General features: G+C 52.0%; 1 protein-coding gene across 6 annotated transcripts in view; it reads left to right on the top strand.

Moving 5' to 3' along the window:
* Positions 1-1,040: 1,040 nt before the first annotated feature.
* Positions 1,041-6,794, top strand: part of NEK7 (NIMA related kinase 7) — a 127,399-nt gene continuing 121,645 nt past the window's right edge. Inside the window, exons 1-2 of one of the 6 annotated variants that reach the window (XM_075936687.2) lie at positions 1,424-1,640; positions 2,030-2,064. The gene's annotated coding sequence lies outside the window, so the exon portion shown is untranslated. Of the gene's footprint in view, positions 1,221-1,423; positions 1,641-1,739; positions 2,065-3,079; positions 4,011-6,794 lie in introns of those variants that run through there. The other 5 variants (XM_075936690.2, XM_075936685.2, XM_075936686.2 and 2 more) reach the window with 5 other exon arrangements.

Genomic DNA, 6,794 nt, shown 5'->3' with positions numbered 1-6,794 from the left:
GAGGCTAGGGACAACATTCCTACCCACACTGGCTAATAGCCATTGATGAACCTTACCTTGATGAATCTAGCTAGCTCTTTTTTGAACCCTGTTGAAGTTCTAGACTTCACCGCATCCTCTGGCAAGGAGTTCCAGAGGTTGATTGTGCACTGAGTGAAGAAATACTTCCTTTTGTTTGTTTTAAAGCTGCTGCCTATTAACAAACAAACAAAGTTAGCTAAACATATCTCCTTTTTCCACACTATACCGGGACAGTGTTAGATCAGGGTAGATGGCTTTTCTAATGAATGCGCCACACCTTCCCCTGGACACATTGTTTTTCAGAAATCCTAGGCTTTCTTTTTTCTTTCATGAGAGTTCAGAGTGCTGAGCCCCTCTTACTCTTGTCAAGGGAGCTGCTGTATAATTTATAGGGCCTAGGAGTCCTTCTCAGGGGCTTAGGGTCCTTGGGGCTAGAGAATGCAGAAACACATACAAATTCAGTTTCTGCCTGCGGTCGCAATTTCCACAGCACAAAAGCCAAGAATATATTTGCTTGCGGTGGGACGCAGTCGCCATTTATTTGTATTAAGCGCACTGCTACCTCTCAGGAGGAACTAGGCTGCTAGGAAGTTGCAGTTCGGTAACACACCGGGAGCTGGAACCGACGCAGCCTCTGGGGTCCCACACATGGCTGCAGGTTTGGCCAAGGTGCTTCCCAGCGCACCAGCCAGTCTCCTGCCTCTTCGGAAGCAGCGCAGCACCGGGGCCCCTGGTTTCGGAAAGACACGGGCCTGACCCCAAGCCCGGGCGCTTCCCAGCGTGCAGGCCGGCCCCTCCCAGCCCATCCTTTACCGGGGCAGGCCAAACGTCTGCTGCCGCCGCCTCCAGTCCGGCCCTAGCCGTCGCGGGGACACGGCGGGTCAGCATACGCCGCGGCCGGGCCGCTGAGCGCCAGAAGGCGGCGGGGGCCCGCTCTGAGGAGGAGCCCGGCGCCGGCCCCGCCTCTCTCCCCTCGGGGATGCCGGGATGTTTACAGTCCTGGCAGCAGCGGCAGCGGCAGGAGGAGGCGGCGGCGGCTGGGCTGCTACCGCCGCGGCCTCACGGTTCGCGCACGGGGAGCCCCGCACCCGCCCGGAGCGTCCGGCCCCCACTCGGCGCCTGGGCGCGGCACTCTCCGCCGAGGCAGCGAGGCCGGTTCCGGCGGCCCGGCGCGAAGCGGGAGGGACGCGCGCGGTCTGGTGAGGCGCGGGGGGGAGAAGGGGCCGGGAGCTTGGGGCGCGCAGCCGGGGCTGTAAGCAAGAAACTCCCTTGCAGGCAGCCAGCGACCTCACACGGGGCCGCCGCGGCGGGAGGACAGTCCCACCTCTCGCCGGGTCTCATTGGCCGCCGCCGCCAGTCACCCGGCCCCCATTGGCTGCAGCTGCCGCCGCTCCGCCCGTGGCCGGGGGCGGGGTGGGGAGAGCGTGTGTCTGTGAAGTGACTCCTGTGAAGTGAAACTCGGCGGGGGGCAGGGCGGCGGCGCGTGCCAAGCCCGGTCTCCTTTCCGGGCTCGGCCGCGCGGCTTTGCGCAGCCCCTGCCACATGCCGGGCGCCACCTGCCCGGGCCTTGGGCGGCGGCAGCGGTAGCGCGAGGAGGCCGGGTCCGGCGGGGCTTGTGTGTATGTAGCCCCGCGATTCGGGCTGGGCGTTATTTAAGGGGGGGGGGGGGTGTCGTCTTTTCCCGGCGCTCCGGGGTCTGCGGGCGGCTTTGCTGGCTCTTCGGCCAAGCTGAAAACAGCCCCCTGAGAATGGAGGCGGCGTGGGGGCCTCCACAACTTTAACGCCAAGAAATGTCATTGGTTAGGCGGGGGCTCAGACCGTCTTTCGAAGTTGGCCTGCTGGTGGTAGGACCTGTGCAGGGGAAGGGGCGGGGAATTCTGTCCCCCAACCGCAGAAAACGTGGCAGGAGATTTTTATTTTTAAAAAATTGGTAATACTGCTCATGAGATCGATGTGCCTCGCTTTACAGGTTGTCTTTTAGTCACCTTGTATGTACGTCTCTTCACAGGCTAGCACAACACAGCCCATCATGTAGGGGCCTTGGTAGGTTACACCAGCCTCCCCTTTTTCATTTCCTTTTTAAAGGTAAAGCGAAAACTGAAACTTCTTCCCCTTTAGCAAATGGCATTTTTGTGTTTTCATTTGTCTTTATTGCTGCTCTTTTTATGGCACGTCTGGTAAGTTTTTTCCATAACAAATGGATATTCCAGGCTTGTAGGTTAACCCTTTCCAGAAATTTGTACGTGTCAAATGAAGTCGCAGAGACAAGCTGCTAATGTGTTCGTTTAGGTGGGCTGGAGCTCAGTAGTAGTAGGAAATATTTGGTCAATATAGGGCTCAGTTTTGAAAAGACTTCTGTAGTAACATTGCCTATTGGCGAGTTAGTTATTTAGGGTAATCTCCATGGTGATATAAGGCACCTGTTGTTTTAATATTAATATTGAAACTTATTAATAGTATATGTTATATGTGACTAAGTATTTTGAAGCTTGTGTAGACGTTTTCCCCATGTGTTACTTCATAAGGCGTAATAAAATCTTTATCTTTCTATTTTGAGCATCTCTACTACCTTTTTTAACCAACATAATTTTGAATATGTGAGATTTGAGTACACTTTTTGCAATCAATGTACTCTTCAACAAAGTATACTTAAATACGAGGAGTTCAAATTGTAGAACTAAATTTGAAAAGAAAAACAAGAGTCCAGTTGAATGCCAGGGTTATAATACTGATCTTAGGTTCTGTAGTTCTTAAAATGTTGAATCTGATGATTTTTTTGTGCCGTGTTGGTGTAGCTGTGTTAGATGCTGTGTATGAGAGCGATGAAGTGGGTGAAGTCAAATTTTTTATGGATCAACTTTTGTTAGCAAAAAAAGACAAACTTTGATACTCTACACGCATGGGTTCCCAAACTGGGGTGTGTGAAGAAATTCCAGGGGGTATGCGAGGCGACCCAGTCCCCCCTCCCCCAATCAAGTTTTGCTGCCCTGGTCAGTTCCTTCCCCCCCCCCCCCCCCGACAAGTTTTGCTATTTTTGGGTGGAGGGGCATGAGGGTTTTTCAAAAATCAAGAAGGGGGCGTGATGCTGAAAAGTTTGGGAACCACTGCGTGAAAGGGAGAAACTTTGGAGCACTGCATAATTGCAGTAAAAACTTCATTGTTATTCTTTATATAATTGTGATGCTTCAGAAAAAAAGAAAAACATTCAAATTAGGGATATAAATGAATAAAGATATTAACTCGGTGACTGATATCAATTCTATCCATTACATGGTTAACCATTCCCGGGGCTCAGGACTCTGTGGGGCTGGCAGTGCTCCGGGCTGGCAAGGCTCGTGGTCCCTTGCCTGTGTGTGTAGGGAGTCAGCTTTTAAGTTGGCTTTCTGCGCATAGGGGCTCCCGTGGAGCCACTTACCCACCACACGGGGTGGTGGTGATGTGATTCTCTGTGGGAGCTAGTGTGCGCTTCCACCTGTGCCCCACACACTACGGCTTATGATACAGAGGCAGCAGGGGAGGGTGGGTTTGTGTGACTTTCACATCCCTGCTACCAATATTTTCACACTGTAAGGAGTGAAGCATCCATATATGAAATATTGTATTCACTGTTGCTGAATTAGAAATGCAGAAAGTAGAGTAGAAAGCAATGAGACTAGTTTTAAGGTTGAAGAAGAATTTAAATAGTTTCACTTTCTCTGTGATTCTCTAAAAAGGAAGAAATTCAGTGCCGACCTGCAAAGCACTTAAAATAGCTTGTGGCTTTTTTAATGATTTATATGGGAGGCCTGATTATTTTTTAATCTGTTTTTTGATTTTAGAAATATTGGGAATGTAAGGTTTTGCCAAAGGACATTTTATGGGATCTTGAAGTATGTGTTTTTGAAGATTTTACTACTTAACGGAAGGGGTGGAGATGTTGAATCTTTATCGGAGATATCCTTTAAACAACATTTTGGATGGTCACTGAAGTCAAATTGATATTAATAAAAGTAAGCAAGTCTGACTAAAAATTATTTCTCCCTTGTTAATTCTTGGCCTTGTGATTTTTATCACTTCACTTGGGGTTTCAAGTCATCAAAATATCTTTCCAGTGCTGCTGAGACCTAAACAGGTAGAACTCATCTCCACCAAAGAAATTATTTCAGGAAAGCAAAAACAAATCCATTTTTTGAAAAACAGATCACCTGTAAGAGTCAGGCATACATAGAAGGCTACAATACAGGCAGTCCCCGGGTTACGTACAAGATAGGGAGTGTAGGTTTGTTCTTAAGTTGAATTTGTACGTAAGTCGGAACTGGCATCCAGATTCAGCCGTTATTGAAACTGACCAGCAGCAGCTGACTCGGACACGCCTGGGGCAGAGCAGCTGGGGCACTGCCGGGTAGGTCCCCGCAGCACCACACGTCGGCACTGCGGGGACCAACCCAGCAGCACCCCAGCTGCTCTACCCCAGGTGTCCCCAAGTCAGCTGCTGCTGAAACTGATCAGCGGCTGATTCCAGGAAGCCCGGGGCAGAGCAGCTCTGCCTCGGGCTTCCTGTAGTCAGCCGCTGATCAGTTTCAGCAGCGGCTGAATCGGACACGCCTGGGGCAGAGCAGCTGGGGTGCTGCTGGGTTGGTCCAGTAGCGCCGCACCTCGGCGCTGTGGGACCAACCCGTCAGCCCCCCAGCTGCTCTACCCCAGGCGTCGGCGAGGAAAGCCTGGTCTGCTGGGGGGGGGGGCGCACTAGCTGCGCCTCCCCCGCCCACCCCCCAGCAGACCAGGGAGATGCGGAGCGGCTTTTTTCGCCGCGGAGGACGCGGGCGGCAGGACCGCCCATACGCGCCGCGGGCGGTCCCGCCACCCGCGTCCTCTACGGCTTTGCTCCACGTCTCCCTGGTCTGCTGGGGCGGCCCCCCCAGCAGACCAGGGAGATGTGGAACAGCTTTTCTCGCCACAGGGGACGCGGGTGGCGGGACCGCCGTGGCGTGTCTCGGCGGTCTGCTGGGGGGAGGGAGGGTGCAGGTTCCCTCACCCCGTTCGTAAGTAGGGATCCGACATAAGTCGGATCCACGTAACCCGGGGACTGCCTGTAGTCTGTAACAAACTAAATTAAGAGACAATGCACAACTACTTTGACTACCTTTTTTCAAATAAACAAAGGGAGCTCAAAGTACAGTTCAAAACATTTGACAAAAAAAAAAGGATCTGGTGATAGGGATGTATTGTATGGTGTAATTGCTGAGTTTTTCCAACATGAGACACAGTGGGCTGTACTGTACTTTTCTGTATTTCTGATTTATGGGGGGCTAATCTGAACTACAATTGTGTTTATTGTACGTAGTGCAGTTATTTCACTTGAAACTAGTGTGCTCACAATTGGCATATAGACACACTTTGGCTGTGTCTATGCTGGGGATGTGAGTAGCCAGTGCTGGGGGGAGCCGGCTTAAAAGGTGCTTCCCTCGCACATCTGTCTCTGCGGTGCCATTTGTCCCCCCCTGCTGATGCTTCCATCTGAGGCAGCAACTTGGCGGGGGGGCGGGGGGAGAGGACAGGGGAGGCTGCCCTGGTGGGGCAGGCAGCTCAGCTCACCCGAGTCCGGGACTTACCCAGTGTGATATAGTGTCAGAACCTTGCTGGTTGCTATGCTTGGGCTGTGGGCTGTGGATGACCCCTACTGGCCTCTTGTCTGTAAGCACTGCCCTGTGGGGGGGTGACTTGAGGGCCCCCATGACAGTGACTGAACTGGTTCTACCGTTTAAGAGAAGGGACGGAACAAAGGAAGTGAGTGTTGGGGGAAGGGGAGTCTTGGGCTGGAACCATGAAGGAGACAGACTAAGGAGGGGGCTGGGAGTCTGGGGCCCAGGCACCCCATCTCAAGGGGTCTGAGGCATCCTGGCCCTGACTCCTTTAGTCACATCACGTCTTTACTGTGCTGTATCCTGGAGAAGCAATAAACTTTCTCTAGTCTACTGGCTGGCAGAGCCTATTCTTGCTGCTACAGGGCTGCAGGATTCAGGGGGGGAACCCCGACACACTGTCACACCCAGACTGCGGCTCTGCAGTTGAAATGTACTAAGAGATGGGCTGCCTGCATGCCTGCCTCTTAGTATGTTTAAATTGCAGAGCCACAGCAGAGGTAGGTCCCGGACACGGTGGAAGCCTGGGCTGAGCTGCGCTTGCTCAGTTCCGACTTGCGCTGGTTCCAGGACCTATTCCTGCTGTGGCTCTGCATTTTAAATGGAGTAGAAACTGGGCTGCCTGTATGTCCGGCTCCTGTTACATTTAAATTACAGAGCTGCTACAGGGGTAGCTCCTGGACCCAGCCCGAGCAGAGACTGAGCGCCTTCCCTTATTGACTAATTGTGTAGCTGATAAAAACTCTATCTACTACATCAGGGGTCTCCAAACTACGGCCCGGGGGCCGGATGCGGCCCGCGAGGCCCTCTCATCCGGCCCGTGGAGACCTTTTTGGATTCAAAGGCAGAAGAAGTGAGATTGTTTCAAAACCCATTTGAAGCAGATGTGGCCAGTTGCCCAGATGAACTGCAGCTGGAAGTCATTGAGTTGCAAGCAAATGACCTCCTTAGGGACAAGTTCAAAATAGGACTGGTGGGTTTTTACCAATTTTTGCCCAAGGAAGACTTTCCTAATGTCAAAACTTTTGCATCAAGGTACCTTTCAATCTTTGGAACAACATACCTGTGTGAACAAACATTTTCAAGAATGAAATACGTGAAGAACAATTTGAGAACAAACTTGTCCGATGATAATCTCAGGTCACTGTTGAT

Source organism: Pelodiscus sinensis, chromosome 9 (genome assembly GCF_052426305.1).
Source record: "Pelodiscus sinensis isolate ZL-2025 chromosome 9, ASM5242630v1, whole genome shotgun sequence".
Classification (NCBI taxonomy): domain Eukaryota; kingdom Metazoa; phylum Chordata; order Testudines; family Trionychidae; genus Pelodiscus; species Pelodiscus sinensis.
Note: the sequence above shows the minus strand (reverse complement) of the source record. Positions and strands in the feature narration are given on the sequence as shown.